The 27175-nt window shown below is 42.4% G+C and overlaps 11 non-coding genes across 11 annotated transcripts; 6 read left to right on the top strand and 5 right to left on the bottom strand.

Annotated features, from left to right (window-relative positions):
- Nucleotides 1–390: 390 nt before the first annotated feature.
- On the bottom strand, nt 391–482 carry trnar-ucu. Its single transcript is given in 2 exon segments — nt 391–426; nt 446–482. It is a non-coding gene; the product is annotated as a tRNA-Arg (tRNA).
- A 7023-nt stretch (nt 483–7505) lies between these two features.
- trnae-cuc lies at nt 7506–7577 on the top strand. The gene has a single exon. It is a non-coding gene; the product is annotated as a tRNA-Glu (tRNA).
- Nucleotides 7578–8311: 734 nt separating this feature from the next.
- On the bottom strand, nt 8312–8383 carry trnae-cuc. Its single transcript has one exon. It is a non-coding gene; the product is annotated as a tRNA-Glu (tRNA).
- A 1507-nt stretch (nt 8384–9890) lies between these two features.
- Nucleotides 9891–9962, bottom strand: trnae-cuc. The gene has a single exon. It is a non-coding gene; the product is annotated as a tRNA-Glu (tRNA).
- A 1982-nt stretch (nt 9963–11944) lies between these two features.
- trnae-cuc lies at nt 11945–12016 on the top strand. The gene has a single exon. It is a non-coding gene; the product is annotated as a tRNA-Glu (tRNA).
- A 3110-nt stretch (nt 12017–15126) lies between these two features.
- Nucleotides 15127–15198, top strand: trnae-cuc. The gene has a single exon. It is a non-coding gene; the product is annotated as a tRNA-Glu (tRNA).
- Nucleotides 15199–17730: 2532 nt separating this feature from the next.
- trnar-ucu lies at nt 17731–17822 on the top strand. The gene is given in 2 exon segments: nt 17731–17767; nt 17787–17822. It is a non-coding gene; the product is annotated as a tRNA-Arg (tRNA).
- Nucleotides 17823–18622: 800 nt separating this feature from the next.
- On the top strand, nt 18623–18714 carry trnar-ucu. Its single transcript is given in 2 exon segments — nt 18623–18659; nt 18679–18714. It is a non-coding gene; the product is annotated as a tRNA-Arg (tRNA).
- A 620-nt stretch (nt 18715–19334) lies between these two features.
- trnar-ucu lies at nt 19335–19426 on the top strand. The gene is given in 2 exon segments: nt 19335–19371; nt 19391–19426. It is a non-coding gene; the product is annotated as a tRNA-Arg (tRNA).
- Nucleotides 19427–23634: 4208 nt separating this feature from the next.
- On the bottom strand, nt 23635–23726 carry trnar-ucu. The gene is given in 2 exon segments: nt 23635–23670; nt 23690–23726. It is a non-coding gene; the product is annotated as a tRNA-Arg (tRNA).
- A 2966-nt stretch (nt 23727–26692) lies between these two features.
- trnar-ucu lies at nt 26693–26784 on the bottom strand. The gene is given in 2 exon segments: nt 26693–26728; nt 26748–26784. It is a non-coding gene; the product is annotated as a tRNA-Arg (tRNA).
- Nucleotides 26785–27175: the final 391 nt, after the last annotated feature.

The following is a 27175-nucleotide window of genomic DNA, read 5'->3' as shown; positions in this document are numbered from 1 at the left end:
TGTGTGTGTGTGGTGTGTGGTGTGTGTACGTGTGTTGTGTGTGTGTGTGTGTGTCGTGTGTGTGTGTGTGTGGTGTGTGTGTGTGTGTGTGTGTGGTGTGTGTGTGTGTGTGTGTGTGTGTGTGGCTTGGTGACAGGAAGTCACAGCTCAGAGTGAAAGTTGAGCCCTAAAATCATAATCTGGACAAAATAACTTCCAGCTTTGTGGGAAAAACCACGAACAAACTAAAAGTCAGCGAGAAGTTCTGCAAAACTATTCAAAGCCCTAAAACATTGCTCTATAGATCTTCACAGGGAATGTGTGTGTGTGGGATTAAATGCGTGTCTCGTTCCGCTGGGTGATAGAGTGCAGATTTCCTCAGCTGTTAGTCAACATGGCGCCAATAAATGTCGACTCTGGTGGGACTCGAACCCACAACCTTTGAATCACTTCTTCTGTGACTGCCTAGAAGTCCAACGCGCTATCCATTGCGCCACAGAGCCTTGCGTAAAGGGGAATGCTGTTTCTCAGAGCAGCTGGAATGTGAGGGCTACAGCATTTAAAATAGCCCGACAGAGTGTAACAAGACCTGAGGGTTCAAGGTCCTGCTGCAGGAGTAGGACGCTAATATTTCACCCATATAGACTGAATTTAGACCTTTAGACTCAAACTTGTTTACACTACAACTTGGCAGATACTTGCTCTCACTGTCGCGGACCGGGTTCGATTCCCAGTCCAGGGAACTCATCTTTAGAGTCCCTGAAAATATAGCCACTAAGGAAAGGAAATAAGCAAAACCAAAAATACACGTACCGAAAGTAAAACACGTACAGGATTGGTAGCAGTTATTGTAATTGGCCTTTTCATAAAGGTGTTAGCACACAACTGTTCCCTGGACATTCAATGGGAGATGTTGATTGGTCGTTAGGAACACATTCACACCTTCGTCTCATGTCTGTCTGGCACACAGAAAGTCACATGAAAGATACATGTGATATTTTCAGGGAAAAGGAGACTACCTGAATATGAGCTGATTCAGCGTAAGAGCATTCTCTTTTGTGTTCAGGCAAACATGTCTTTTTGTTCATCACAAAATACTTCTCACTTATGTTTATGACGTAGCGAAAGCTAATACCTCTTAGGATTACAAGATGCTGTTTGGAGTTTGTGTCTTCTTGGTTGGATGCAGTTATTATTAGTGGCTTTTGGTAAAAGCGTTACTTCAATGGGAGATGTTGATTGGTTGTTAGGAAACATTCACCACCTTTGTATCACTTTTGTCTGGCTTTTGATTGGCTGACTATACTAACGAGGCTTTCTCACACACAGAAAGTCACATTGAAAGATAAATGTTGATAAGGAGACAAGAATCAGCCAAAACATGTGTCTTCTGTTGATTACAGAACAGTCACTGGTGGTCTAGTGGTCAGGATTCTGCGCTCTCACCGCCGCCGGCCGGGTTCGATTCCCGGTCAGGAACGCCTCTTTAGAGCAGGGGTGCCCCAACCAGTCGATCGCGGGGAGATTCCCAGTCGAATCGCGAGGATGTGTCTAAAAATTAGAAACAATAATATTCCTGGTTTATCGTTAATGTCCTGTAACATAATCTTCCTGTGCCAGAATAATGCACTTGAACGCATCAAAGCTTTGTGATTGGCCGGCGCTGACCCATGTGTCGGGGCGTGATGGTGGGCAGTGCACTAATTCGCTAACGTTGTCCGCTGTCAACAGGAGTGACAGTCTGCACACAAACAAGACCGCAATTATGGCAGAAGCAAAACATATATATAATTTTAACTCCGAGTGGGAGGATGATTATTTTTGTATCTATTCCAATTCAAAGTCCATCTGTCTCATCTGCAATGCGAGCGTGGCTTTATCGAAGAAGGGTAATTTAGGAGCAGCATTTCAAAACAGTGCACAAACGCTACGAGACGGAATTCCCTCCTAATTCGGCCCTACGCTCCCCAAAAGGGGAGGGGCCTGAAAGGACAGCTAAATGCCACAGCAGTCCATTTCCACCAGGCCCCAACAACAAGAGCAAGGCTGCTACCATAGCATCTTATCGTGTCCAGTCCACGTTCTTGAGAAACCACATGAAGTCTTTCAAAGATGGCGAAGTTGTGAAAGAAGCTTTCCTGGAGGCTGCCGACGCGCTTTTGGTGGACAGTAAAAATAACAGTAGCATTTCAACAGGTTTTTGATATAATAAAAACTCAAATTAGATTACGTTATTAATCAGCTGTAAGTTTAGTTTGTTTGAACTTATTCATTATAATTATTGTACAAAATGGTATAAGAATGCAAACTTAAATTGATTACATTACATTGCATTTAGCTGACGCTTTTATCCAAAGCGACTTACAATAAGTACATTCGACCAGGAAGACACAACCTTGAAGAAAACAGAATCATATAAGTACATCAGGTTTCATAGAGCCAAACATTTTCAAGTGCTACTCAACTGGCTTTAGATAAGCCAGTCCTTTATTCGTATATAAGTGCTTTGTTAATAGTTCTAACGCTCGAAGTGGAGTCGAAAAAGATGAGTTTTCAGTCTGGAAGGTGTGTAAGCTTTCTGCTGTCCTGATGTCAATGGGGAGCTCATTCCACCATCCTGGAGCCAGGACAGCAAAACCACGTGTTTTCGCCGATGGGAACTTGGGCCTCGCAGCGAGGGTGCAGCGAGTCGTTTGGCTGATGCAGAGCCGTAGTGCACGCGCTGGGGTATACAGTTTAACCATGTCCTGGATGTACGAAGGGCCAGATCCATTCGCAGCATGGTAAGCAAGTACCAGTGTCTTGAAGTGGATTTTAGCAGTTTACCGGAAGCCAGTGAAGGGAGCGGAGGAGCGGAGTGGTGTGGGAGAATTTAGGAAGGTTGAAGACCAAACGAGCCGCTGCATTCTGGATGAGCTGCAGAGGTCGGATGGCACATGCAGGTAGACCAGCCAGGAGGGAGTTGCAGTAGTCTAGGCGTGAGATGACGAGAGCCTGGACCAGAACCTGAGTGGCTTTCTGGGTCAGCTGGGGACGTATCTTCCTGATGTTGTAAAGCGTGTATCTGCAGCAACGGGTTTGTAGCAGCGATGTTTGCAGTGAAGGACAGGTTGTTATCTAGGGTCACACCCAGATTCCTTGCAGTCTGAGACGGGGAAACAACAGAGGTGCCGATGTTGATTGTCAGGTCAAGAGTGGGGACAATCTTTTCCCGGAAGGAAAAGCAGCTCAGTCTTGTCAAGGTTGAGCTTGAGGTGATGAGCAGACATCCACTGAGAGATGTCAGCTAGACAAGCAGAGATGCGTGCGACGACCTGGGTCTCTGAGCGGGGAAAGGACAGAATTAATTGGGTGTCGTCAGCGTAGCAGTGGTATGAAAACCATGTGGGCTAATGACTGATCCGAGCGAGTTTTTGTACAGGGAGAAGAGGAGGGGACCAAGAACAGAGCCCTGAGGGACCCCTGTAGTTAATTGACAAGGGTCGGACTCAGACCCTCTCCAAGTCACCCTGTAGGTACGATCTTTGAGGTATGAGGGTGAGGGAGGGAAAGTGCAGAGCCTGAAACCCCAAGTTTTTGGAGGAGAGTGCGAAGGAGGATCTGATGATTCACCGTGTCGAATGCAGCAGACAGGTCCAACAGGATGATGACAGAGGAGAGGGATGCAGTTTTGGCAGTGTGCAGTTCCTCAGTGACAGCAATGAGAGCAGTTTCTGTGGAGTGACCTGCCTTGAAACCAGACTGGTGCGGATCCAGAAGGTTGTTCTGATGGAGATAACAGGAGAGTTGTTTAAAGACAGCGCGTTCTAAGTGATTTAGACAGGAACGGGTAGTAGAGAGACAGGCCTAATGTATAACATCAGACGGGTTGAGAGTGGGTTTTCTTTAGGAGAGGGTTTACTTCTTGCCTCCTTGAGACTGTTTGGAAAGTGTTGATGAAATGGGAGAGAAACGGTAGAATATCAGGAGCGATAGTCTGAAGGAGGTTTGAAGGGATAGGGTCCAGAGGACAGGTGGTAGGGCGGGCAGAGGTAATGAGGGTAAGAACCTCACTTGGAGAGAGAGGGGAAAAGGAGGTCAGTGTCTGGGTGAAAGGAGGGTCTGGTGACCCAGCGGGTGAGTAAAGGTGAGTCAGAAAAAGAAGAGCGAATATCATCAACCTTTTTTTCAAAGTGGGTAACAAAGTCGCTTGACAGAAGTGAGGAGGGGGGAGGAGCTTTTGGAGGGTCCAAGAGGGTGGAAAAGATGGAAAATAGTTTTTGGGATTGGAATAGGAAGATTGGATCTTATCTTGAAAGAAAGTGCTTTTTTGCCTGAGAGATCGAAGCAGAGAAAGAGGAGAGGAGAGCCTGATAGGTTAGGAGGTCGTCACGGTGTTTAGATTTCCACCGTTTCCGCTCTGCTGCCCTAAGGACGGTTCTATTAGCACGCAGTGTGTCATTTAGCCAGGGAGCAGGAGGGGACTGACGAGCCTGCCGAGATGTGAGAGGACAAAGAGAGTCCAGAGTGGATGAGAGAGTAGAGAGGAGAGTTTCTGCAGCAGAGTTTGGAGGCAGGAGTTGGAACGAGTCAGAGGAAGGAAGGGCTGAGAGCACCGATGAGGCAAAGGTAGAGGGGGAGAGGGAACTAAGGTTACGGCGAACAGGTGCAGGATGAGAAGAGATTAGTTTGTTATGTTTGGAAATGGGTAGAGAGAATGAAATGAAGAAGTGATCGGATGTGTGGAGCGGGTTTACAGAGAGGTTAGAAGTAGCGCAGTTCCTTGAGAATATGAGATCAAGGACATTGCCAGCTTGATGAGTCGGTGGGGACGGAGACAGTGAGAAAGCAAAGGCGGTTAACAGAGATGTTAGTTCGTCTATCTTCCCTGTCTGGAGGTTGAAGTCTCCGAGAAGTACAGCGGGAGGACCAGTTTCAGGGATGTGTGAGAGGAGATTATCTAATTCCTCCAAGAAGTCCCCAAGGCGCCTGGTGGACGGTAGAGAACAACAATGGTTAACTGTATAGGATGGGTTACTGTGACGGCATGGAATTCAAAGGTGGAAGGAGTGAAGTTAGGTAGCTTGAAGAGGGAAAAGCTCCATTTGGGAGGAGAGCAGGAGACCAGTGCCACCTCCTCTGCCCAGTGGGTCTGGGTGTATGGGTGAAGGAATATGCTGTGGAGAGAGCTGCTGGGGTGGATGTGTTGAATGGAGTAATCCAGGTCTCAGTGAGAGCAAGGAAATCCAGTGACTGCAGGAGGCGTAGCCAGAGATGAAGTCAGCCTTAGGAACAGCTGACTGGCAGTTCCACAGGCCACCTGAAACTAGATGTTGGATCTCAGTGGAGCATGTGGATAGACGAGAGCAGGCCGGTTATAGCGATTAGGAGATACACGGGGCCAGTATAATTGCGAGAAGACACATGAACAGGAATCGAGAAAATACGATGATTATAGCATGAGGGGCTAGAAAACTAAAGAAAAGAAAATAGGACACCAGCGGTAATTAGCTCAATCAGAGTAGGATTTGCCTCCTCTTTGACTCCCGCAGGACTCCAATGTCTTTGTCAGTCTTCGGCTGTCTGACGCTGAAGCTGACGCTCCAGGAAAGAGCTACCTAAAATGTGACGCCTGATTGCTGAGTTCTCACAGCTGATGGGCGACAGGCAGACTGGCCCTGCCTATATTGTAATGCAGGGCTTGAGTGCCCACTGCGACCTGTGTAACAGGTTCCCTTGAGCAGATCTGAGATTTAAAATCTCTCAAAAAGCGCCGTTTTAGCTACAATAACTACAGAACAATTATACAGAGTAGAATAAATGAAACAGAGAAGTCTAATTAAACAAGAATATAACTTACAGTGGTTGCTGCGTCAATAGGTATTGCGTCACCCGGTCTAGATGCACACTGAGTTCATCAGATTTTAAATGCGGTATTTAAATGCTTTTTAGCTGGAAGATGACTAATTTACACTGTTGTACTTCACGCAATCAGTAGACTGGCCCTGCCTATATTGTAATGCAGGCTTGAGTGCCCACTGAGACCTGTGTAACAGGTTCCCTTGAGCAGATCTGAGATTTAAAATCTCTCAAAAGCGCCGTTTTAGCTACAATAACTACAGAACAATTACACAGAGTAGAATAAATGAAACAGAGAAGTCTAATTAAACAAGAATATAACTTACAGTGGTTGCTGCGTCAATAGGTAATGTCGTTACCCGGTCTAGATGCACCCCTGATTATAGTCTATTATCAATTCAGGTTAAGAAACTAGTGTTGCTTGCATCCTATTTTAAAGGCATTTATTTTTATAATCTACTAAAATGCAACAAAAAAAGGGTTTGATTCTATTAATTTAGTCTTTTTTATTGCACTGTTGCAGCAGATTCCTGAGCAGCTTCAGATCTGAGTTGTCTTATTAGTAAGCCTAATTTATCCTTTGTAGCAACACTATTTTTATATAATGGCAAAGAAAGGGTTCAGAGTCTTTTCTTTTTGTCCAGTGTCATATGTGGCAGCACTGTTCAATGTTTCTTGAAAACATTACCCACTGTAGTGACGTGTGAATAAACTCTGTATCAACAACACTGTTGTGTAACTTCAGTTAAATACTTGTATGTGTGTAGATTAGAAAGAGGTAAGATAAAGAATCTGCATTATTTTATGAAGTATTAATCGTATGAATGTCAGTTTTATACAAGTAGAAGTGTGTATTTACCTGGTAGGAGGCTGTCAGTAATGGCTACGCCTCTCTATTTGGACTGGTAGATCTCGGCAGACTGGCAACTTTAAAAGTAGCTCTCGGTTCAAAAAAGGTTGGGCACCCCTGCTTTAGAGTCTCTGAACATTTCTCACTTAAATAAATAATAAATAAATACATTTAATTGATATAGCGCTTCTCATCTGCCAAGACAAATCTCGAAGTGCTTCACAACAAGGGATATTGATACACTTTGAGAGATTAAACAAATAATTGTAATAATAATAAGAAATAAAAAAATAAAAAATAAAATAGAGTACAAAAGTAAAAGTCGGAGATAGCGATAAAAATGGCAATACTCCAGGTGTACCAATGCTCAAAGTTTATTGGAAGGCCTGCCGAAAGAAGAGGGTCTTAAGGCCGGTTTTGAACTCTTATAGCTTATCGAAAGCAAAAATAAAAAATGCACAACTTGGCATCAACAAGCTAAATATTATCTCATAAACTTACAGATGTATTGCTATTTCAGATTGTATCTTCTTGGTTGATTGCACTTATTGTTAGGGGCTTTAGAATGTGTTAGCATAAAAGAAAAACCAGTTCCCCGGAAATTCAATGGGGACATCCGATTGGTCGTTAGGAACTCATTCACATCTTTTTCTCACTTCTGTCTGGCTTGTGATTTGTGGACTGAGCACGTGATACTGTCTCACACAGAGAATGTCACATTGACAGAGAAATATTGGGGATATTTTAGTGGATTGGAAGATATGTTTGCCATATTCCCCCTGAAGGGCATTTTCTCTGTCCCAGGGGAAAGATGTGTCTTCTGTTGATTATAAAACAGTCCCTGGTGGTCTAGTGGTTAGGATTCGGCGCTCTCACCGCCGCGGCCCGGGTTCGATTCCCGGTCAGGGAACTCACCTTTAGCGTCTAGCCGAATCAAAGGTTTATGTGGGACCCAGTGACGCCTCATCAGTACACTGGCTCGGGAACCAGTAAACACGAACCCTGATGATATCAGAAGGGCAGACAGTCCCACACATCTACCTTTGAAGGCAACCCACCTTGAAAAATAGAATCAAACTTTTTATTTCTGTATTCAGCAAACAGTTTGACTCGTGTCGAACTAGAACGCCTGAGTCTCTGGTTAGTTTGTGGTCTAAGTTCAATTATATTTGCTATCCTGGCTCCATAAAGGATGGGACAAGCTCCCCATTGATATCAGGAAAGTAGAAAGTGTTCTGTTACAGACTGAACCCTGAACCCTAACCCTGATATCAGGAAAGTAGAAAGTGTTCTGTTACAGACTGAACCCTGAACCCTAACCCTGATATCAGGAAAGTAGAAAGTGTTCTGTTACAGACTGAACCCTGAACCCTAACCCTAACCTGTTTCCACTGCAACCTTTTCCCCTTCCTCACATAGCAATACAAATGTAAACTTTAGCTTGTCTCTTCTTGGTTGATTGCATTCATTATAGGTCGTGTTGAAATAATGCAGTGGCTAATGTAACAATCAATTGGATTTTTTTTTTGTCAAAGCCGTTCCACCCGTTTTGAGCCAGTCGATAAGGCGTCATGTTGAGGAGTATCCGGGTCCCACTCACATAAACCTTCGATAGGTTCGACTCTCAGAGACGCTAAAGACGAGTTCCCTGACCGGGAATCGAACCCGGGCCGCGGCGGTGAGAGCGCCGAATCCTAACCACTAGACCACCAGGGACTGTTCTATAATCAACAGAAGAGACAATTTGCCTGAACACAACACAGAATGCTCTTAAGACGAATCAACACAATCTTACAATGTGACTTTCTGTGTGTGAGAAACCAGAAGTCCCACACTATTTTATTATTTATTTATTTTTATATATATTACCTAAGGGGATTGCTTTATAACTAATGTAGCTTTTTAAATTAACTATTTAATTGTTTATTTATCAATGTATCATTTATTTATACTGTAGTATTTATCTGTATTATTTATTATTTATACATATTTCCTATTTATTACTTAATACATCCTCCTCATCTGAACTCTTTTATGAATTTTAAATGCGTGTTTCTTTTGTTTATTATTATTATTACTACCATGTTATATATTTTTCTAATATTTTATATTTTTCATGTCACAGTTTATTCTATGTTTGCACGGTGTATTGTATGTTTCTTATTTCATTAGGTTCCAAATGAGGAGGTTATATATTTTATTATTTTTTATATATTATTAATCCCCCCGTTTCCTATTTAAACATTGTTTATATTATTTTATTTATATTTTAGCTATTACTTTCCATTTTATTTTAAATAGATGTTGGAGCCTCCCGCAGGGAAACACCCTGAAATAACCCCTTAATAAAGTATTTTTAAACATCCTCCGAAGAGTGTCCATGTCTCAGCTGCCCCCCCCTCTCCAGACCTCGGCCTGGGTTTTAAACACTTTTAAGGACACTTGGTTGACTTTATTTTAAGATATTTCCCCCCCCCCCGTGTGCCTACTAACCCGTGTGTATTTTATATTTTACATTTTATATATTTGTTTTATATCTTACATATTTAACATTGTGTTGATTGTGATTTTTATTACCAGCACTTATTTTTAAAAGCACTTATTTTACTAAGCACTTTTAAGTATTTATTTATCTTTTATTTGTTCACACTAATTTTACCTGCATGCCGATTTCAAACAAAGTCAACCTCGGTCCGTTTAGCCAGATGTTTTTAACCCACTTACCAGGTCTTTTACCAGATGTTGTGGGACGCAGCCTCGGACACCCCACCGGGGGAGAACCCCTCGGGAGAGCAGGAGTACAGGTTTTAACCCCGCCGCATACGCTCTGTGTTTTAGCCGCTGCTCTCTTCTATCCCTTTTATTGTATTTTTTTAAACTTCATTTAATTTTTTTAACACAGACCAAGCAGGGCTTTTATAAACTTGTAGAGCCCGTGCCCCACAAGCCTAACCCTAACCTGTTTCCACTGCGTCTTTTCCCCTTCCTCACATAGCACTACAAATGTAAACTTTAGCTTGTCTCTTCTTGGTTGATTGCATTCATCGTCGTCGTGTTGAATAAATGCATTCGCTAAATGTAACAATCAATTACATTTTTTGTTGTTGTCAAGCCGGTCCACCGTTTTGAGGCAAGTATACTGATAGGCTCATGTTGAGGAGTATCCGGGTCCCACTCACATAAACCTTCGATAGGTTCGACTCTCAGAGACGCTAAAGAAGAGTTCCCTGACCGGGAATCGAACCCGGGCCGCGGCGGTGAGAGCGCCGAATCCTAACCACTAGACCACCAGGGACTGTTCTATAGTCAACAGAAGAGACAATTTGCCTGAAGACAACACAGAATGCTCTTAAGACGAATCCAGCTCATATTTTGTTTCCCTTTCTCTGAAAATATCAACATTTAACTTACAATGTGACTTTGACTTTGTGTGTGAGAAAGCCTCACTAGTATAGTCAGCCAATCAAAAGCCAGACAGAAGTGAGACAAAGGTGTGAATGTGTTCCTAATGACCAATCAATATCTCCCATTAAGGCCACGTTTACACGGAGACGAAACGGGTTGTATCCGCTACAGTTCTCTATCGTTTGACGGTTCGTTCACACGAGGCCGTAACGGAACCAGGGAAACAGAGCCCTCAAACGGTAACGGGTCCCAAGGTGGGTAGATCTCCGGACGAAACTCTCTGGGGGGCCTAACGTCTCCGTGTGTACGCCCTATACGATCATTTCCTGATAACGATGAAGCCATAGCCCCGCCTCTCCCCACCTCTGCTGCTACAGATGTTAGTGCAAAATCTACAGCTCCTCTACCACAGCCATCATCAACAAGTGGACATGGAGAACTACATGAACTACATGTTGCTAAATCCACCGCGGAGAATAAACAGAAGGGCAACCATGGCAACCATGCTCGGGGGGGTCTTCTTCGATGCTTCTGGTGTATTTTGTGGCGGAAGTACAGCGCCACTTACAGGCCCGGCATATGTACTACAGCGTCTCCAGCGGGTCGGGCGGTCTCGTGTGGACGGACACGTTTCTTGAGCCGATACCGTGCGGACGGGAAGACTTTTTTTATATCGAATTTGGTTCGTTCTCCGTTTTGTCTCCGTGTAAACGGAGCCTGAATGTCCAGGGAACAGTTTTGCCACTAACAATACCTGTAACCAACCAAGAAGCATCTTGTTATCCTGTAGGTGTATTAGCTTTCAGTACGTCATGAACAATAATTGAAAAGTATTTTAGTTTAAAAGTTTAGTTTTTTAGTTTTTTAACAGTCAACAGCTGTGATATTGGTTCAGATAAAACTAGGAAGTCATAAAGCTTTGACCAAAGGGTATGAAGGGTAAGGGTAGGTGTGAGTGAGTCCCCCAAAACAAACAAACTACCTTGCTCTATGTTTTGAAGAACAGTTTGTAGATTTAGATGCAAAGACAGTCAATGACAGTGCAAACATAATACAAATCGAAGAAGAAAAAGACTGCGAAAACTGGAGGTGAACAAAGATTTTTCAAGGCAGAAAAAGTCCCCAAAAAGGTCTCTAATGTTGGCTTAAAACACAGGTGAAAAGTGTTAAGATGAAATTATTAGAGGAAGACAAAAAACCCAAAGAAGCCCCGCCCCTTACCTGTGTTGCTAGGGCGATCTCTGGCTGCCACGCCACCCCTCAGGCATGGTGTGGGAGATATCACAGGAAGTAGAAACCTGCAGAGAAATAAAATCCTGGTTACACTGCGGCTTTGTCTCCACTTCCCACCTCTGTGGTTTCTCTTCTTCTGCAACATAAAAGAGACTTCACACACACATGCACGCACGCATGCACAAGACACAAACACACACACACACACACACACTCAAGCAGAAAAGAAGAGGAGGTCCATATGAAAGAATTCTCTCTTTTCTCGGGAGGACATATGTAATGTTTGGCTGGAGGACAAGAATGTGGAACGCTGTGTGTGTGTGTGTGTGTGTGTGTGTGGTGTGGGTGTGTGTGTGTGTGTGTGTGTGTGTGTGTGTGTGGTGTGTGTCCAGTGGAGGATAAAGGGCCTCCTACAAAGTCATTGATACAGTAACACAGATTGACCCAATTAGTGCAGGCGTACGTAAACGTTTGTTTCTCAGAGATGTGGGTCAGGCGGGGGAGGGGTGGGGGGTCGGGGGGGTCAGTAATGTGAGCCAGATGCAGAGCTGAGTCTGCAGGTTACAAGTTGAAATCAATGTTGGAAACACCTGCAAATACTCCGTGATGACTTGAAACCAAAAGGGAAGGTCAACAGGGTCCCTGGTGGTCTAGTGGTTAGGATTCGGCGTTCTCACCGCCGCGGCCCGGGTTCGATTCCCGGTCAGGGAACTGATGTTTTGGGGCGTCGGTAACTCTGTTGAACCTGATAGGTGTCGTCTATCTCAAGCCAACACTTATGAACAAAAGAAAACGCCAGAATAACAAGATGAGTCTGAAACACTCTTCAACTGTACTTGGTCCTGAGTACGGAGGACAGAACATGACATAAGTTACAAATAAATATATATAAGTTGAGAAACTAACATTACTCACATTATGTATCTTTAATGTATTTCTACATTTATTTTCACACAAACACAAATATATATATATTAATTTCTGTTCGTGTTTCACCACAAAGTTGTTTTGCTTGGTAACCTTGTATTCTGTGGATACGACAATATTTATAACAAATGTACCTTCAATTGCTCTGTGGTTGTGCACATGTCTTTAACACTTCTTTGAGTTGCTATAACATTTTATTTCACTTCCTCTGAAAAGACGGTAAAAATAGACAAACAATGATGGTTCGATGTTGGTCGTTAGGAACCTTTTCACACCAACTTCACACTTTATCTGGCTGCTGATTGGTCGAGTCCCACAGAGACATATTGTTGATATTCTAGACTACTGCCAACTCCCTCCTGGCTGGTCTACCTGCATGTGCCATCCGACCTCTGCAGCTCATCCAGAATGCAGCGGCTCGTCTGGTCTTCAACCTTCCTAAATTCTCCCACACCACTCCGCTCCTCCGCTCCCTTCACTGGCTTCCGGTAACTGCTAGAATCCACTTCAAGACACTGGTACTTGCGTACAATGCTGCGAATGGATCTGGCCCTTCCTACATCCAGGACATGGTTAAACTGTACACCCCAGCGCGTGCACTACGCTCTGCATCAGCCAAACGACTCGCTGCACCCTCGCTGCGAGGGGGACCCAAGTTCCCATCAGCAAAAACACGTGGTTTGCTGTCCTGGCTCCAAGATGGTGGAATGAGCTCCCCATTGACATCAGGACGGCAGATAGCTTGCACATCTTCCGGCGCAGACTGAAAACTCATCTCTTTCGACTCCACCTCGAGCGATAGAACTATTAACAAAGCACTTTTATACCAATAAAGGACTGGCTTACCTAAAGCCAGTAGAGTAGCACTTGAAATGTTTGGCTCTATGAAACCTGATGTACTTATATGATTCTGTTTTCTTCAAGTTTGTATTTTGTTGGTCGAACCGCACTTATTGTAAAGTCGCTTTGGATAAAAGCGTCAGCTAAATGCAATGTAATGTGATATTCTCAAGGCAGAGCATCTAAAACCTGTCCAAAAAGGTCAGTCGGCCAGCTCAAAACCAAGAAGGTGACCAAGAAAACAAGATAGCTGTGCCAAAGTCAAGAACTCAAACCCATAGTCCACAAACTAATGTGTGATTTCACGGTGATTCAGTTGACCTATATACAGTATGTGGTCTACCCACAATCCCACAATCGGGTCGTAATTTCTACTGTGACAGAGGTTTTGTGGGTTATACGTACAACACAGGACCAACAGAACCGTCTCAAACCAGCAACACTGAAAGGTTTTGAAAGGATTCATTATGACAGAAAATTATCAAACTACACTGCAGACAATATGGAGATGTTGGTTCCTTTCCTTTGGTCAAAATGCTAGAACTACATGAGGTGCACTGAGGGGGGAGAAAGACAAGTAGAGTGTGTAAGATATTGCTTTGTAAAAGTCAAGTGAGTCTGAATAACAAAACCGAGTGAACTTCAGTTAATCAAAGTTTATTAGATCAGAGAAACAAAGTCAATCTGATTCAGCGACCCTGGGGGAACATGCAGGAAGAATCAGCTGTGGTTAACCAACGCTGAGGTTATACTGAGGCTAGACACACACACACCACACACACATACACACACACACACACACACACACACACACACACACACACACACACACATACATAGGTCTATAACATCCATCACTACTTAAAGACTCTGCGCCAAGAGAATAGAACACGCTGTAGTTTCCTCAAGAGAGGAAAGGTAAGTGTTTGCTTTGGGTAGTCTGCTGTATGTTTGTGTGTGTGTGTGTGTGTGTGTGTGTGTGTGTGTGTGTGTGTGTGTGTGTGTGGTGTGTGTGTTTATGTGTGTGTGTTTATGTGTGTGTGTTTTAGCCAACCTCGTCATCACCTAACAAGGTATTTCCAGGTGCATCCGCTTCAGACACACCTCATCACACACACACCCAAGTGATCGAGAATGGCAGGGGTCCAACATTCTCACTTACATCACAACAGCAAGGTCAATGAGTGTGTGTGTGTGTGTGTGTGTTTTTTTAAGCCCTATCTTGTCACCAAGGCAACCCAAAGACTCTTGGACAGACGTAAGCTACATGAAGTTGACCAGAGTCGTCACTCTCTCCGCTGACTCGGCCTTTTGACCCGACAGTTTTTCTTCCATGACTCAATTTAAGCGTTTCTAGAGGGCCGTTGTGAAAAAGGGTCAAAAGCCAGAGATCACAGCCTCTTGTCAGCACAGTTGACCCACAACAACCCCAATGAGTTGGTCTTTAGGGGGTGTTAACAGAGTCAGTTCATTATCTGTTGCCGACAACTTGATCCCTGTTTTGAGCCTCTAGTATGTTGAGGTTACCACTACAAATACTGTGAGTTACCAGCTGCTGTTTGCGGCGTACCCAAAGGCTGTATGTATTAACAGACAACCTTTACTGGATTACTTTGTTACTGAAGAAAACTAAAAAACATCATAATTTTCAGGACAGTTCTGCATTTATGGAGAGGGTCTTTTATCCAGGATTGTTATACCAGATGGACAAACATATATAATGAAATGATTTCAACTGAAGTGTACATTTCACTGTTTCTATAAATACAGATTTTACTGAGATCTTTTGAAGCTCATTGTTGAATCTGGCTCTAAAGGACTTTTTAAAGTACCTCAACATTCTTGGTACCGTAAAACTTACAAACATGAGTCTACAATTACATTATTGGGATCATTTTAAACTGTGCTTTTTTCAGATGTAAACTATAATGGATGACAGTAGGCTTCTCATAGATACTGCACCCTCGACCATCACTTTTTTTAGACCAATGCACGATCCAATTTATCAAAGAATAACCCACTACCATTGGTTTTCTTGTTCAAGACCTCATTAGTCCCTGGTGGTCTAGTGGTTAGGATTCGGCGCTCTCACCGCCGCGGCCCGGGTTCGATTCCCGGTCAGGGAACTCACATTTTGGGGCATTAGTTCAGATACCCAGCATCTGAGGGGATCCTCTTCCAAAACACAACATGGCAATGACAAAAAAAACAAGATGTCTTCAGTAAAAACCTGAATGTCAGGGTTCAACCCTCTAATCCACACACCAATGTTTAACTTCACAGTGACTTGAAGTTAAATCTATAGTCTCACCCCACAATTATGAGACTTTGTGTTCAATTCCCAGCCACAGAGATCAGGGATAAGCAGGGAGAAGTTCCTTTAAGCTGTGAGTATTTTAGATGTTGTGCAGTGCTTCAGATTACTTTAGTTGGTGTCATGAAATAGGCCGAGCTCACTTAAAAGGACGTCATATTTTGGTGATGCAACATTTTTAAAACTTGCTTTAAGGCGCAAGGGAATCTAGGTAGGGCTTTAACATTTAGTTTCTAGAAATGTTAGTATGGAAAAGGGGGATCTTACCTCTAAATCAGTGGTTCCCAACCTGGGGGGCGCGCCCCCCGCCAGGCCTCAGATGATTTGAGGCCAAATATCATATTTAGACTTTTTTTTTTTTACATATAATTGTAAGGCAATACATGATTGTCGCTAAAAGCCTTGTCTCTACATTACAATAAAATATAAAAAATAATTGATTAATTAATTTGAATAAGAATTCAAGTTAGTATTAAAGGCATAAAAAGACAGAAATGAATAATTCTTTCTATAGAAATGTTTCTTCTGCCCGTAAAGTGTCCAAACCAGGCTTTTCTGGATAAGCGCATTTTTAAAACATAGTCATTGTCCATGCCGGTTTCAGTTGGATTATTTGTCAGTTGCTCCGATCAGATCGGTCTCCTACATTTTGTAGATTATTTACGACTTTTGAATCCACATAAACACATCGGCAAAATCCGGCTTACTTTGAGCACGTGTTTTAAACAGTTTCATCCCTTTGTGAATTGTTTCCACTTCCGCCGTCCTTTCATTTCTTCATTCAGCGGGAATCCAAATGAATTCATCCTGAGTCCAATAACCATCAAAGTCGCTCCAACAGTGCTCCTTGATTACGCTTTCATCCTCCTTTAACAACATACTTCACATTCATCCAGTTTGTGACAGTAGCTGTAGCATTTTTGAGACTTTGAAACTTTAATTACCGCTGTTGCGCCCCCCCCCCCCCCCCCTTGTGTGTGTGTGTGTGGGGGGGGGGGGCGCAACTTCCAACAGGAGTCATTTGGAGGGGCTCGTGGGAAAAAAGGAACCCCTGCTCTAAATGACTGACAAACTGCAGGTAAAACTAATAAATTGTGTCCGAGTCGAAACCCCGCCTGAAGTCAAGGAAATTCTAATTAATGAAGTTAATAGGAGCTTAACAGGAGCAGTGAGTGTAACTACGGACAGCAACAGGTAACGTCATGCTCCGTTATATATTATAAGCTAAAACACATGCAAAGGAAAAGAAAATAGAGATTGATGACAGTATTTAGAGACCAAATCTGAACAGTATTAGTCATACTTGTAGGTCTGAAGGCCGTGAATATCCAATCTTGTTTGTGTGTGTGTGTGTGTGTGTGTGTGTGTGTGTGTGTTGTGTGTGTGTGTGTGTGTGTGTGTGTTACACAGTCACGTGTGGGGACTCGCCTCCCTTATGGGGACAAATTGGAGGTCCCCATAAGGGGAATCATTCATTTTAGGGTGAAGACTTGGTTAGGGTTAGGATTAGGGTTAGGGTAAGGTTTAGGGTTAGGCATTTGTTGGTTAGGGTTAAGGTTAGGATAAGTCTCCAGGAAATGCATGTAAGTCAATGTAATGTCCCCTGAAGTGATGTATACATGGTATGTGTGTGTGTGTGTGTGTGTGTGTGTGTGTGTGTGTGTGTGTGTGTGTGTGTGTGTGTGTGTGTGTTTACATTATTTCCTGCCTGTATTGGGGTTCATGTTTATATGAGCTCACTGAAGGCAGAGGCCTCCTGGGTTTTTTTGCCCTCAGCATCGCCTCCCCGGCTGTTTACATCGAGCTTAAACAATCTAATATTCTGCTTTATGTAACGGACACAAAGGAATACTATATTCTGTATAGAAAGTCTAGAATGTGTGTCGATTTCTGTGAAAGTACAACTTTATTTGTGTGTCTCTTAAGGAGTTGGTCACTAAGTGAGGTAGCAGTGAGAAGTAGGAGATTATTTCTGAATATGCAAAAAATAAACTTCCATTAGGTTCTGTTTGTGTGGACATCGCATTGGACTTCTAGATATACCCAGGAGAAGGTATTCAAAGGCTGTGGGTTCGAGTCCCACCAGAGTCGACATTTAAAGGTTTATAAATTTGTTCATAATCAAGATACATGAACCAACCAAAATGTCAATGGATTATGTGATTATGTAGTTTGCAACCCTGTGAACATTCAAAAGTAGACTCTGCTGGGAATTGAACCTCCATTCAAGTCCCACAAAAATATAGGTTCATAAAATTGATGAAGTAGTTTTTCTGTCAGAAGCATGTAACACAAATTCTAGAGAATCTGCAACAAAAACCGTCATGTGTGAGAGCAATGATGTGGCTCTGTGGCGCAATGGACAGCGCATTGGACTTCTAGATATGCCCAGGAGAAGGTATTCAAAGGCTGTGGGTTCGAGTCCCACCAGAGTCGACTTTTAACTATGGCATAAAAAAACTAACTCAATGAAAAAGACTTATAGTAAAACTCTCAAGCAGACATTCAATGGTTGTGAGTTTGACTCCCACCAGTTTCAACAATCATTGATGATATACGGATCATTATACTGTAGGATCTTCGCAGACGTGTTTTAATGCGCGGTACATCGTTTTTGGGTTGAATTGTTATTTTTTCTCATATTTATTGTCTAAACTCTCATTGTATCATGTTGGTTGTTGTTGTTGTTGTTGTTGTTGTTGTTGTTGTTGCACGTTGACAAAAACAGCATTTTTTTAAATTAACCCACTTTGTGTAACATGAGATCTTTATTAAATATTATTTGTGTATGTGTGTGACATGTTCACCTCATTACACACATGTAGGCCAGTACATTGTGTGTGGTCTGACTGTGTGTGCGTGTGTGTGTGTGTGTGTGTGTGTGTGTGTGTGTGTGTGTGTGTGTGTGTGTGTGTGTGTGTGCGTGTGTGTGTGTCTTTGTATACACATTAAACACTGAATTTCTCTTCCTCTTTCATGCACACACACACATCAACACACAATAGCTTCACTCTGTTGTCCTGCTGTTTCTATTGTGCTCATGGCATCTGTCTCTCACACACACACACACACACACACACACACACACACACACACACACACACACACACACACACACACACACAGTGATGTTATTGTGACTGACGGTTGGTCAGCGCTGACCAAACACTATGATTTGTGAGCTATAAAGAAGCAGGAAATGGTTAGACTGAAACAAAAACATACACACAATGTGAGGCTCTGTGGCGCAATGGACAGCGCATTGGACTTCTAGTTGATCTCTCAAGAAGTGATTCAAAGGTTGTGGGTTCGAGTCCCACCAGAGTTGGCCTTCAGAGGTTCTCTTGCTTGAACTGAAATGTTCAACTCAGTTCACTTCATGAATGCCTTCTAAACTGTATAACCCAAAGGTTGTGGGTTCCCACTAGAGTTATCCTTTTCTAAAATGGTTTGTTTGGAAAAGGGGATTCATACCTCTAAATAACTGACATACTGCAGATAATGCTAAACATGTTTGTCCTATATACAGTAGAAGTTAGTCGAAGAAGTTAAATACAGTACAACAATACTAAAACAGAAAGTACAACATGTTACAGTGGGAGGAGCCAGATTTGAGGCTCTGTGGCGCAATGGCCAGCGCATTGGACTTCTAGATATGCCCAGGAGAAGGTATTCAAAGGTTGTGGGTTCAAGTCCCACATAAGTCAGTCTTCATAGAAGGTCTTGCAAAAACTGAAGGATGACATTTTCTACTAAGTTCACTAGAGTTGACCTTTTTTAGGCAGGGCTATATCTACTAACATTCAGTATCTGGAACGCTTTGTATCGAAAAGGGGGTTTATTCCTCTAAATAACTGCAGCTAAAACAACAAATATAGAAGTTAGTTCAGTATAGTACAATGATACTAAAAAACTAAAAATAATGGCAGGGAGATGGCCCAAATGTGAGGCTCTGTGGCGCAATGGACAGCGCATTGGACTTCTAGATATGCCCAGGAGAAGGTATTCAAAGGTTGTGGGTTCGAGTCCCACCAGAGTCGACCTTTCGATACCATTCAGAAATACAAATGTGTGGGTTCAAGTCCCACATAAGTCAGTCTTCAGAGGTTCTCTTGCTTGAACTGAAATGTTCAACTAAGTTCACTTAATGAATGACTTCTAAACTGTATAACCCAAAGGTTGTGGGTTCCCACTAGAGTTATACTTTCTAAAATGGTTTGTTTGAAAAAGGTTTAAACCTCTAAATAACTGACATACTGCAGATAAGGCAACATTGTTCTCAGTCTAAGAAGTTAAATACAGTACAACAATACTAAAACTAGAAACTAAAAAATGTCACAGTGGGAGTATCCAAAATGAGGCTCTGTGTCGCAATGGACAGCGCATTGGACTTCTAGATATGCCCAGGAGAAGGTATTCAAAGGCTGTGGGTTCGAGTCCCACCTGAGTCGAGCTTTAGATACTCTGTAGAAGAACAACTTGTTTGTGGGTTCAAGTCCTGCAAACTGTAGGTTCAACTAGAAGTGCACCTAATGAATGCAGGCCTACGGCGAGGCTCCGTCTTATAATGTTGACCAAAGTGAAAAATAATGTGTGTATTCGTGCCAAAATATCATATATGTACACGTATGATTCCTCCTTTTTCCAAAATACAACTGCAGCATTGGGTCTGACTACCTCCAAAGTCTTCTACATTTTGAATTCATCGTACTTCTCAAGAAGTGATTGTAACGTCAATCACTCGTGCAGCTATTTACTGACGTATACATTTATACCAAAGGGAGATTGGTCTGTGGAGAAAAACATCAAGACTTCAACTGAAATACTATGAAAGTAATCCTAAGGTTGTGGGTTCTCATCCCTCTGGGGTCTGATATTATTGCATGAGAACTGTGGATTGTGCAATCTGTTTAAAAAAGACAGACAAATCAAATGAAACAATTGTTTGGCAGAGTCTATATAAGGATTTGTAGTTCCCAGTCCAGCTACATGTAACAGAAGAATGAAGTGAAAATAGTCTTGTGAAGGATCCTTGAGGGAAACATTAAGTCTGAGACAGAAAGACTGTGAACTCTGACCTCCGGTTGTAAGCAACTACATTTGGACAGACCTCTTCTGTTTGAAGGGTGAGAACAGGCCAATAGGCTCTTTTACAGGACCTTAGTGAAATGACAATAAGACCAGGGGGAACTAAATATGAAGAGAACCCGTAGGATAACTGTATTTAAACATCAATCTGAAATGTGTCACAACAATACGACCTATGTTCTAATATTTGTCAAAGGGATTGCAAGACATCAACATATCTAACTTGTTATTCTTACAGGATACAGACAACATCAAACTGACTGGAAACCACCACGATTAAATGCTTTTTCTGAAGATGCATTGATTTGTTTTGGTTTTCTAAGATCTTTCTGGAGACGTTTCATCACCCTTTCTGCAGCTGTGAGCGGCATTTACATTTTCTTTGTTCATTGCTTTGCAGAACAATGGTGTCCATCGACCACCTGAACAATGGTCCGTATTCAGCCAGCTCTCTGACTCATTTCATTATACTTCATTGTGTCATTCTTTCCAATGTAAACGTGCTGCTGAGGTCGGTGGTGTTAGAAATTAAAATCAATGTTTTATGGCATAATGTACCTTAAACATACCGTCAGTTGAAATGCTATTTTATTCTGGAAAAACCGGTAGTTCTCAATACCAAGCTTTTATTCTGAAAATCCTTCATGACGACATCCGGGACTACCGCCCATTAGTATCATTAAAGTGGCTATTGACGCCGTTAACATGTATTACATATAAAGTTATGAAAGAGATAAGGAGGAGAAAAGGCATGTGGAAGTAAGCAATGAATGTAAAATGTCGAAATCCTCTGTTTAACGCGATATCGGAGACAGGAAAACGAGGGGGAAGTCCCTTACGTCACTACAGCTCCCAGAGAGGAGGAGCGAACAGCGAGGAAGCGGGAAGGACGAATGCTTGGAAGCTCTCTTCTGCACGGCCAGCACCTGGGAGAGGAAGCTGCTGTCTTTCTCTCCTGACTGAACAATATCCTGCTTGTAAACATACCAGCGCCTTTATTTTTAATTAAAGTACCAATTTGAAACCATCTCAGAGACTCCATTTAGTCTCCTTTTAAAGCTTCTCTTCTGGACGCGAGAATAACCAACACTGTTAACAGTGGGCAGCATGGAAATAACCTTTAGAGTAACAAAACTATTATTTTCCTTATTGGTTCATCTGCCAATCAGTTCCTAGATTCATTGATTAGGTGTTGGGTCTTAGAAATGTCAGAAAATACAGAAAAATGTCACTCCCATATTCCCAGACGTCTTGTTTTTCAATCCAGAACCCAAAGATATGTACTTTAATGTAATAATAAACAGCAAAAAGCAACACATCTCAATATTTGAGAGGCTTAAAAACAGCATGTTCTGACTTATGCAATTAGTCAATTATCAAAATAGATGTGAATGATTTATCCATCGATCGGTTAATAGATTGTTCGCCTAATTGCTGAAGGCCTAAATGTGGGGTATAATGCTAAACGCCTCTAAAAGACACAATAAAGACAAACTTAAAGAAAGTCACTAGACCTGAAACATTAAACATTATGGCTCCAAACTACTTTTTTAAATGTCGTTTTTCGACAAAACATTGACCAATAACAGGCCAATATTTTAATGTCATTTGGGGAAGTTTGAACAACAAGCAGGAATTGTATCAGACAACACAAAGTGTAGAAGAGGCTCATGGGAATATATTTAGTTCTGCAGGAATTTGGCGATACCTAAAGTTTGACAGACATCCTAAAGCAGCTAAAAATAAGAAATATTTCCGAACACAAAAGACATTTGTGATAATACTCAGATGCACGTCATCAGAGTGAGGGGCTACATCAAACCGCAGCCCTGAACTATTGCCCTGTGGGGTATTGTGGGAAGCAGAGTCCTCTCAGTGGACTCTGAACCATCAACCTGAGACTCTTTAAATCTGTCGTCAGCTGAAGACACTTACGCTAAGTGTGTGTGTGTGTATTTGGAAATTCCCTGTACATATTTAAGTGTGTGTGTCTCAAATTAGTGGAAAGAAACAAATGACAGAGTTTTTATGGGAAGACTGGAATGATAAAGCGAGACAGAGCGGGCAATGATTCACAGTGGGAATGCACGGAGAGACAGCAGGAAGTGTCAAACACACACACACACACACACACACACACACACACACACACACACACACACACACACACACACACCAATGTGACGACAACCGCAAGCACCTGGTGTAAACCATGAACACAATGAACAAATCAGAGCATTGTTTCTACAGATCTTGACATTGAAGATGTTTGATGAGTCTCAAATTATTTATAATAAGCTACTCTGGTGGGACTCGAACCCACAACTTTGAATCACTTCTCCTGTGGTTTACTAGAAGTCCTATGCGCTGTCCATTGCGCCACAGAGCCGTTTCCCAGAAAATTAGACAATCATTTTCACAGAAAGCTGATTATTTAAGTTCAACCGGTTTAAAACAACTAGATATGTTTAGTGCTGAAGATCATTAATGACAATATGTTCCCCTACGTTGGAGGTACTCGAACCCAATGCTCCATATATTCAACTATATCACTTTTCTGTTTCCAACTGAACTTGAACTTGAGTTGGTAGAGTTTCTAGTCTTGATGACCTGTTTGATGAGTCTCAAATGATCATATCCTTTATTTAACCAGATAAAAGACTCATTGAGATTGACCTGGCCAAGAGGGGCAGCATGTACGAAGTTACAACAGATAAAACACAGACACGACAGGCAGACAAATACAGCTGTAAAACACAAATGAAACGGCACATTAGCCAGTCAATATGCGAAGTAAAACAAACTTTTCAAAATCATTCAAAACTGGCAACATTTAAAAGGATATGCGAGCACTCACATCTACCAATGGTGTCGTGTCCTCTGTCCTTTAGGATGGACCTGAATTCCCCCATAGTGATTCCATCTGAGAGTTTCAGCTCCTTCTGTTCCAAGCTGTGGGGACAGCATGTTGTGTTCTCACTGTAGGGACCAGCACCTGAATCACATCTTGGGAGCGCAGGCCATACAGACTTTCTCTTTGACACATATATGTGCAAATGTAGGAGGGAACCAACCCAAGCAGATTTATAAATGAAACCCAACCAATGGGAAAGATGGCCAATTAGCAGCATCTATATTTCTGTAGATGATGTATAACATTCGACTCTGGTGGGACTCGAACCCACAGCCTTTGAATACCTTCTCCTGGGCATATCTAGAAGTCCAATGCGCTGTCCATTGCGCCACAGAGCCACATTATTAGTCAGTAATGTAACTTTTGTGTTGGCAGATTTGATCTCTAGAAATGTTGTTTTTGCTTCTGACAGAAAAACTACCAGATTTATGAACCTATATTTTTGTGGGCTAATGGACTTGAATGGAGTTTCAATGTTAGTTTAATAACAATCCCTCATGACTTTCTCTTGAGATCAAACTTGGCGTGACCCTTGCATCACTTTTCCTGCGCTATCCATGTCCACAGGTTATATATGGCATTAAGTATACACACTTAACATGCCAACACATATTTAACGAGTCGTCTCTTTGCTTAAGTACTTTGGATTCCTTCACCAACAAGGCTTATTTATCAGCAAGATTATGGAAGAACCTTTACAACAATCATGATTACATGTGATGGAGGGATGTAAGATTAACCCATTATGTTAAATAATTATATTAGTTCAAAAACATATGAAGCAAACATGTAGAGAATGCTGTTTCTTTAAAATAAGGCCCTACAACGTTGGTCACCAGGTTCAAACATTGACTCTGATGAGACACGAAGCCACAACCTTCGCACCACCTCTTAAGAGTTCAACCAGGAGTCAGAAGCTCTATCCATTACACCACAAAACCACACACACGCCTTTCTGAGTATTTGTTCTCTTTCCTGAGTAAAAACAGCGTTCGATGGCGGTGGAGACCACTTGAGGAAATATAACTAAACAAATGTCTCTCTTGCTTTGATACAGCTATTTTATTTGAAATGCATCTGTGTGTGTGTGTGTGTGTGTGTGTGTGTGTGTGTGTGTGTGTGTGTGTGTGTGTGTGTGTGTGTGTGTGTGTGTGTGTGGCCTAGCATTACTATACTTGTGGGGACCTACATCTGTTTAGACAGTCTCGTGTGGGGACTCGCCTCCCTTATGGGGACAAATTGGAGGTCCTCATGAGGGGAATCATTCATTTTAGGGTGAAGACTTGGTTAGGGTTTAGGGTTAGGGTTAGGCAAGTGTTGGTTATGGTTAAGGTTAGGATAAATCTCCAGGAAGTGCATGTAAGTCAATGTAATGTCCCCTGAAGTGATGTATACATGTGTGTGTGTGTGTGTGTGTGTGTGTGTGTGTGTGTGTGTGTGTGTGTTTGTGTGTGTATGCGTGTGTAATGAACATGTATATTTACTGTATGTGTCCTTGAATGTATGTGTGTGTGTTGTTTATGTTTACTGCGTTGCTCTGAGGTTGGAAACACTGCGGTATACATCTGTCACCACACACACACACACACACACACACACACACACACACACACACACACACACACACACACACACACACACACACACACACACACACACACACACACTGCTGCACGTCACAGTAGAGCCTCTGTCCAACCTCAAATGATGCTAAATTGTTGGACTAATTATTATAAATGACAAACACCGGTCGCTGAGGAAACGATTCTTCCACATCCCATAATTATCCGGCATGGCCTCGATATGAAAACTGCCTCAAAATACTTCAGATATTTGGGGTGCGTTTGATTTCTGTTTGTCTGTGAATCAATGGCTCCTTGTGTTTTTTAAAAGCTGCTCAGTCTCTCAGAGAAAAACATAATAAAAACCTAGAACATATAAAACACATTCATGTACTTCTATAAAGAGTACTGGGCTGTTACATATGAAACACATTCATGTACTTCTATAAAGAGTACTGGGCTGTTACATATGAAACACATTCATGTACTTCTATAAAGAGTACTGGGCTGTTACATATGAAACACATTCATGGGAACTCAGTCACAGAAAATACAGAGAGCAGAAAGGATTCCTTTAATCACACTTCTTATCTTACAGTTTTAATGTCCACTGCAAGTTTAACTTTAGTGGAAGTTAAACCAACAACCTTCACATTTGACTAAAGCACCAATCAGTTGTCCTCACCTATGGTCCTGAAGGATGGGTCATGACCGAAAGAACGAGATCGCGGATACAAGCGGCCGAGATGGGTTTTCTCCGCAGGGTGGCTGGTATCTCCCTTAGGGATAAGGTGAGAAGTTCGGTCATCAGGGAGGGACTCGGAGTTGAGCCGCTCCTCCTTCGCGTCGAAAGGAGCCAGTTGAGGTGGTTCGGGCACCTAGTTAGGATGCCACCTGGGCGCCTCCCTAGGGAGGTGTTCCAGGCACGTCCAGCTGGGAAGAGACCAAGGGGTAGACCTAGGACCAGGTGGAGGGATTATATCTCTTCGCTGGCCTGGGAGCGCCTTGGGACCCCCCAGTCAGAGCTGGTTGATGAGGGGAAAGGAACGTTTAGGGCTCTCTGCTGGAACTGCTACCCCCGAGACCTGACCACGGATAAGCGGGAGAAGATGGATGGATGGATGGACCAATCAGTTGTTCCCTTCTTCAAGATTGATCATGTAATCCTAACTTGAAAGTTCATATGATTCCCTAATCAGGCATGATGGGACTCGAACCGACAACATAGGAATGACTTAATTATTTTAGTAGAAAGGGATCAATCCAATCTGTAATGGCACAAAGTTAACTGGTGAAGGTGAAGGTGAATCTAAATCTGGTGGGACTCGAACCTGTAACCTTCAAATCACTTCACTCCAATTTGAATTCATTGTTTTAGCGAGAAAGGATTACAACTGTATCTAAAGCTTGACTCTTAAACCTGTCATCTTAGAGTTGAGATGGTCATTACTGCCTTTTAACAACTATAGAGGAAACTGAACCAACAACCTTCACACCCTAAACCAAAACGACATCTCACTTGTTAGACGCTTTTATCTAAAGCTACTTTTAAAACATGAGCAATTTTGGGGTGAAGTGTCTTAATCCTATACCTTGGAATGAATCTAAGGAATAGACTTTGGTGGGACTCGATCCTATAACCTCCAAGACACTTCTCCTGAGTTTGACCGCAAGTGAATGAATGATTTAGCAAGAACAGATTAATCTAAACTCTACAAGTAACACGGTGTGTATAGAGAGCTCGACTCTGGTGGGACTCGAACCCACAACCTTTGAATTACTGCGTTGACGTGTTACTAGAAGTCCAACGCGCTGTCCATTGCGCCACAGAGCCAAAATCAATGACCAATAATATAAGGCACAGGGATCATCTGTTATGTTCAGCGCTGCCTTTAAGTTGAAAGAACACCCTTTACATGTTTCTTGAATCTTCCTTTATTTTGCTTCTAAATATTTCCAAGGTTCAATCGATCATCCTAAACATGGACGCTTCTTTGATGAGCTGAGTCAAACTCCAACCCACAACCTTTGAATTACTCCTCTTAGCAGTGTTTCTCAAACTGTTTCATACCAAGGACCACTTAACCAATAAAAAAATCACTCGCGGACCACCTAACTCCACAAATATCCAAAATAGCATCGTTTTTCTAGAACAGATTATAAATCGCCTGAAAATGGTACAAACAAGTGGCGGCAAGTGTGATGAAGGTGTTGTGCTGGGCTAT

This window comes from Gymnodraco acuticeps, unplaced genomic scaffold, assembly GCF_902827175.1.
Source record: "Gymnodraco acuticeps unplaced genomic scaffold, fGymAcu1.1, whole genome shotgun sequence".
In the NCBI taxonomy this organism is placed as follows: Eukaryota; Metazoa; Chordata; class Actinopteri; order Perciformes; family Bathydraconidae; genus Gymnodraco; species Gymnodraco acuticeps.
The sequence above is the reverse complement of the archived record's forward strand: the minus strand, read 5'-3'. Positions and strand labels throughout refer to the sequence as shown.